The sequence below is a fragment of the Gadus chalcogrammus genome, chromosome 15 (genome assembly GCF_026213295.1).
Source record: "Gadus chalcogrammus isolate NIFS_2021 chromosome 15, NIFS_Gcha_1.0, whole genome shotgun sequence".
Taxonomy (NCBI): domain Eukaryota; kingdom Metazoa; phylum Chordata; class Actinopteri; order Gadiformes; family Gadidae; genus Gadus; species Gadus chalcogrammus.
The window spans coordinates 25,520,854-25,527,956 of NC_079426.1; positions in this window are offsets into that span (position 1 = coordinate 25,520,854).

Consider the following 7,103-nt stretch of genomic DNA (forward strand, 5'->3'; position numbering starts at 1 on the left):
TATAAATATATATACATAATATGTTTATAATGCACGATATAAGAGCTCAAACCGAAGACTTAACTACTAAATACACACACAAATGTTTTTATAGAATGTCCCTGTTATGCGTTGTATGTAAATGTGACGTGTGATGTGCCTTGTCCCTGTTACATGTTATATTTGCTGCAGAACAGGAACCTGCTGGAAATCAGCTATTTTACTGAGACAGGCCAATTTTAAATTGTAACTTTGTTACTTTTTATACTTTCCTGTATAATAAATATAAAATAAAAATAAATACATTTTCATAACACATATCACACGATTACCATGAAAATCTCTAATCACAATTTCATGCATTATATGTTGTGTAAATCATACAGAGATTATATCTAACTAGGGAACTCTTCTGGTTTGGCTTTGACCCCATTCTTTAATATTAACAAAACATTTAGCACTTTGGGAAATCATTAGTTTGAGCAATGTGTTTCTTTCCACTGTTGTTTATTGTGTGAATGCCTGCTTGTTCCTTTTGCAGTGAAAAAATTGAATTGCCCTTTTTGAAGAGACACCTATGACAACAAGTACTTGATTTAGTGGAAATGCTTTCCATGAGCAGGTGAATGCAAGGGCATAAAAGGCCTTTAGCGAGTGGTGCCCAGCATGGCCTCATATGACTCCTGCTTATGCACCACTCTCCCACTCTCCATCTCCCTGCTCCGTGATCACAATCCACAATACGTGTCTACACTCAACATGCATTAGCCACAATGTGTTACAATAGCCTTTTTTTTTAGGATGCAGCAGTATCACATATGCTCAACTACATGCCAGTATGGTCAGGTCTGGTGTGGTTTGGTATGGAGTGATATGGTGTGGTGTTATAAGGCTTGGTTTGGTAGAGTTTGGTATCCTTGGTGTGGTTTGGTGTGGTCTGGTGTGGTTTGGTATGGTCTGGTGTTGTTTAGTATGGTCTGGTGTGGTCTGGTGTGTTTTGGTATGGTCTGATGTGGTCTAGTGTGGTTTGGTATGGTCTGGTGTGGTCTGGTGTGTTATGGTGTGGTTTGGTATGGAGTTAAATGGTGTGGTGCTGTAAGGCTTAGTCTGGTACTGTTTGGTATGGTTGGGTATTGTTTGGTTTGGTGTGGTTTGGTCTGATATGGTTTGGTATGGTTTGGAGTGGTATAGTCTGGTATGGTTTGGTATGGTATCGTCCAGTTTGATTAGTATGGTATGGTATGGATAAGCTCTGAATGGAAAGGTATGGTTGGGTATGATGTGTTTTGGAATGGACTGGTATGGTTTGGCGTGGTTGGGTATAATATTTTTTGGGATGGATTTGTATGGTTTGGTTGTTCAATCCAAGGCTGGGTTATTAAATCCATGAAGTTAGAAGGCTTAAGTTAGGTCTTCTGGGTGAGCTAATCTATAGTGAGGACTGTATAAGCTTTGCTTGTTATTTATTCATTACATTTAAAGGCTGGAAATCCCTGAAATACTACTGCAGCAGTACCGAGTAATTAGAAGTAATAAAAAGTAAGGTATATACTTAAGATGAGCTCACACAAAAACTGTACTAACTGTTAAAATGTCTTAAATACTTTGCTTGTTTACTTATGCTTTCTCAGTATCGTGTTAATAATTAATAATTGATTGTGATTTCTTATTGTGGAGCAATGTTTATAACCCTGATTTCAGTAGGAATTCATTGTTTACTTCATTAAGGCCTCAAAGTTATTAGCCATTTACTGTTTTATCAACATCTGATTGATCAGAGCTGGTAGGTGTAGGGGTTCGCAAAGTTTTGACAGCTGAGGGCCAATTTAGGAACCCAGAATTTGACTGAGGGCCGGTGTCACGTTAAAATTGTACCGGCCTACGTCATCAGTTGTTGACAACTTGACAACTAATTTGATTGCGTTGTCCGTTGCCGGGCAGGTTTCAAAAAACATTCGGCTCATGTTTCCAAAGACGAAATAACATAATACAGATAACGGATCGCTAGATGACACTTGTTTTTACTTTATATTTGTATTGTATTGAATTGTTTAATTGAATTTAGCGAGTAAACTGAGTGTTTAAAGCAGGTTTCAATGAACGAGCATGAAAGTTTGCGAATGTTCAAGAACCTTCCTAGTCATTCGAGGCGATCGCCCGTTGCCAGGCAACAGACGATCGCATCGTCTGTTGCCAGGCAGGTTTGGAATTTGTCAACAACTGATGACGTAGCCCGGCACAATTTTAACGTGACACCGCCAAAGGAAAAAGAATGTCCCAGTGGTGAAAATAAACATTGCACCATGGACCTCTGGGAGTGAGGTCAAGTGAGGTCTACATCACGATACTGAGGTTCATCCTTTCAAAGTAATGTACAGTCGGATTAAAACTAACAAATGTAACAGGATTCAATTGAAAGCTAGAGAGAGTCGACTTTTCTCTTTATATTTATTTTAATGAATATTTATATAATAATTAAAAAATATATATATAAAAAAAAAATCTTTCTTTACTACATCTGTATGTCATTGCGGGCCCCAGGAATGTTTCTGCAGGCAGCCATTGGCCCGCGGGCCGCACTTTGAGATCCAATGGTGTAATGTGACAAACTGTGTGACACAGGCAACACACGCACGTTTAAACACACACACACACGCACACACACACACACAAACATGTACACGACCACCCACATCGCACACACACCCACGCACACACACAGGCGTGAACACATCCAGGCAGGCACCACTTCTCCACCAAACGGATCGCTGTGCTGAGATCTTATATAAAGCTGAGTAGGAGGCAGCAAGCTATTTCAAGACCAGAGAAAGCGAGTGTGTGTGTTTCCATCCATATGGATTTGTGTATGTGACTGTGTGAACCTCTCCCTCGTGTAACATCTCTGAATCAGTTTGTTTCATAACCAGCAAGGTTTGATATAAAGTTAGGCAGACATTTCTGTGAGCTTCGGAGGTTCTCTAGACACTTTGAGAGACACTGATTGCATGATGCTGAAAATACCAACAGATCCACTGCAAATAGATTCCATAACTCCCAGAAGCAGTGCCGGGCTTACCACCTCAAACAGCATGATAGGTTTCACAATGTTCCAAGGTTAGGGAGATAACGGTAATTACTACAAATGCTGATAACGACCATTCTAGGGGTAACTCTGAGTTGTTTCTAGAACCAGTTTCAGAAGGTAGTCAGTGATTCATTTTTTTGTCCCATTAGTTTTAAAGTAGAATAACATGATTAGCTTTGTTATTATATATTATATATTATATAATTTAATTTTGTATAACTTTACAATTAATAATACTAATTTACTAAGTTATAATCATTAACTAACAGCTTACTAATGTCATTGTAATAATTTACGTGGCGTAAATTACGTAATCACGTTCATGTTAAAATGTGTAAATGCATACATTATTCAACACCATGAGTAAAAATGGAAAGTGATAACTAGACAATAACTGTTTGTTTATTGTTAGTAAATGCTTATAACTTCATTAAGGAATGGCAAATTATGTATCCTTATGTTAAGTAGTACCCAAATTATTCTCCACCTTAAAGGGGTAGTTCGGAATTTTGGACATAGGGCCTGATTCCCAAGTGAGCATTGGTATTCTATATCACTGGAGACAGTTTTCAACACATTTCATTCAGTCCTTCTAGTTGCAGAGTTCGCTCGTGCTATTGTTGTCCCCCATTGTTGTATCCAACGAACCGTACATGTACGAGCCGGTGTTTTGATGTCCAAGCCAGCAGCAACAAGCCACAGTTGAGTCCTTTCTGGATCTCGCACTGGAAATTGGTGGAAACTTTGTGTGGTGCCCATCTGTAGCGTTTATTTCTACAATTTCTAAAAGCACACTGAACCACCATGTTGCCTAGTCATTCAATTGCGCTTCTGTCCCACGCTTCTCTGTTTACGTTCTTCTGTCGTGATTCGGTTACAAACCTAACCAGCGCATAGTAAAATTCCGCTTCTGCTGAGAAAGTAGTCCCTCGATGATTCATGCGATGCAAGGTTAGTTTTATTTCTAACATTATTCTATCAACACAGACATTTAAATCTATAGTCTGGCGTTATAATCGATTTACCTCGGGTGTACTGTGGAGTGGGTAAGACTGTTTTTAATAGCAGGCTAGCATTGCCCGTTGCCGTGCGCTAGCCTTGCACGAGCGAACTCTGCAACTAGAAGGAATGAATTAAATGTGTTGAAAACTGTCTCCAGTGATATAGAATACCAATGCTCACTTGGGAATCAGGCCCTATGTCCAAAATTCCGAACTACCCCTTTAAGTGCTTTTAATCGTTTTGGCCTAGCGGTACGGCCACACCAACCGCGTTACCCGCGTAAGACGCGTATAAAATCTGCAATTTTTCCATAGGGAACCATTGGTTTACGCGCGTAGGAGCTGCGTAGATGCGTTAAGGTACGAACACACCAAACGCGTATCCCGCGTAACGCAGCTAAAATGTTGCTTGACCATTTTGCGTCAAAAATGGTCCTACGCATACACGCCTACGCTCCTACGCGCCTAGATGAGCCCGCCCAAAACTTTTTTCCCCCCGCTATTTTTCTTTTGCTGAAACATGGCTGACATCGCCACCATCGCTGCGCTTTATTTGCTGTGGGAGTCCGAGGAGCGTCGCAAACGCAAACGCCGTCGTGTTTGGGTGCACGACATCCTCCGGAGACGGCCACAGCTGGGTGAGTTTCACCACTTGCTCCAAGAACTCCGCCTGGATGACGGCCGGTTTCAGCTGTACTTTCGACTGAGTCGGGCCCAGTTCGATGACCTGCTAGCCCGGGTTGGTGCCAGGATCTCCCGTCAGGACACCAACTACAGGCGCTCCATATCAGCTGCGGAGCGCCTGTCTATCTGTCTCCGGTAAGTTGCGGTTTCATAGCCTAATTACTCAATCAGCACATTCTGTAGTCAAAAACTATATACATAACGGGGAGAAATTGTTCGGGCGCGTGTTCTGATAGTGCATACATCTATTTCCAATGCACTGTTTATATTTCAGTAGTGACCCATTTATTCAAGCATCGTGCACTATGCTCAACTAAGCACGGGGGAGCATAGGCCATTGTGACATCACAGTCTATATTCATTGGGTTAAATTCAACACAAGTCAAACGAAAGCGTGCTGGCTTTTGAAAGTAAAATAAGCTGATGCAAATCCACTGTAAACACTAGTCAAGACATATACCTGTGCAGTGATATCAGTGAGATAATTGGCCTACATATTTGGTATACAACTAAAATTCTCAATGAGGCTAAAATGAATCATTCATGTGTTGCAGATTCCTGGCTACTGGCGATTCGTTCCGGACGATAGCCACCAGCTTCCGGGTCGGGCCCTCCACCGTGGCTTCCATCGTGTCCGATGGGGTGACGGCTATATGGGACTGCCTGGTGGAGGAGTTCATGGCTGTGCCCACTACCGAGGACTGGAGGGTGATTGCGCAGCAGTTCGAGGAGCAGTGGAACTTCCCTCTCTGTTGCGGTGCCATCGATGGGAAGCATGTTGCTCTGAAGGCCCCTGCGAACTCCGGTTCGCAGTTCTTCAACTACAAGGGAACATTTTCCATTGTTCTCTTGGCAGTTGTCGACGCAGACAAGTGCTTCCGCATCATCGATGTGGGGGGCTATGGGAGAACCAGTGATGGAGGAATTCTGGCCAACTGTGTTTGGTCAGGCCCTCCGAGCTGGCGATCTCAAGCTCCCTGCTGACAGAGTACTGTCAGCGGCTGCGCAGAGAGGACCCCTGCCTCATGTGTTTGTAGCGGACGAGGCCTTACCGCTACGGACCAACCTCATGACGCCATTCCCCGGACGCATCCTCCCCCGAGAGCGGCGCGTCTTTAACTACCGACTGTCCCGGGCTCGGTTGGTGGTTGAGAATGCCTTCGGCATCCTCTCCTCCCAGTGGCGGATCTACCGGAGGGTCATCGAGGTCCGTCCTGAGCTGGCGGAGAGATATGTCAAGGCCACCTGTGTGCTCCACAACCTCCTCCGCAGAACAGCACCAACAGCAGCAGTGACAGATTGCCTCCCTGTTGGTGTGGTGTTGCCTCTGCCAGGGCTGGGGAGAGTGGCTGCCAACAACGCCGGGAGAGAGGCCATCCGGATCCGCGAGACCTTCACCTCCTACTTCTCTGCAGAAGGGACCCTCTCGTGGCATGACAGCATCGTATAGTGCAGTGCACAACAACCCCAAAACGGCTCTTTTAAGAGCCACCCACACAAAACAAAAGGGATTCCTTCATTAGGGGTCCAAGCCAAGAGGTTGGAACCCTATTGTTTTTGTAAGGATTTTTATTCTTCCCCCCCTAAAAGTGGTACCACAGCCCAAACCGTAAATGGTGCAGACACGCCAATGGCATGACTAGATCCAGGACCGGCACCGCTACTCAGATAACAAAATCCAGACACGCCGTTCCCTAGGTGGCGCTATACCAAGGAATACGCGTTTGGGGCTATAACTCCCACACCGAACCTCCCACAGTCCAAAACGTTATACACACAGATGCACTGGAGTCTGCTGAAACTTTTGGCATAGGCCACGCCCATTTGCGTCTATAATTTTTTTTCGCAAAATCACGAAAACCGCTAAACTGTTTTTTCGCTACTCCTCCCACATTTCTTGACCAATTCGAACACTTTTTTGATCCGACCTTCGACGACGAAACGGTAGCGTTTGGAATATTGGTATATTAGCTAAATTAGAAAAAATCCAAAAAGTAGACATCGGATCGAGTCCAAACTTTACACACATGTTGGTGCTAACCTTAATGTCGTTCGATAAAAATTTCGGAATTTTCGGCGCAATAAACAAGGAAATTGTATATCTTCTACAAAATTTCGACGTTAGGGGCTGCCATAAACGAGGAAATTGTTCATCTCCTAACTGGCCAAAGGAATGTTCTGAAAACGCCCCCTCCCAGTCAAAACCTTTATATCCACAGGTTCACGGTAGCGTTTTGAACACATGCTTCGCGTTGTGCCGGCGAAATGCACATCGCTTGGACCCCTGCATAACTGCTTGCAGTTCTAGTTATTATTAAATTGTTATTAAAATTGTTCAATTAAGTAGTGTTATT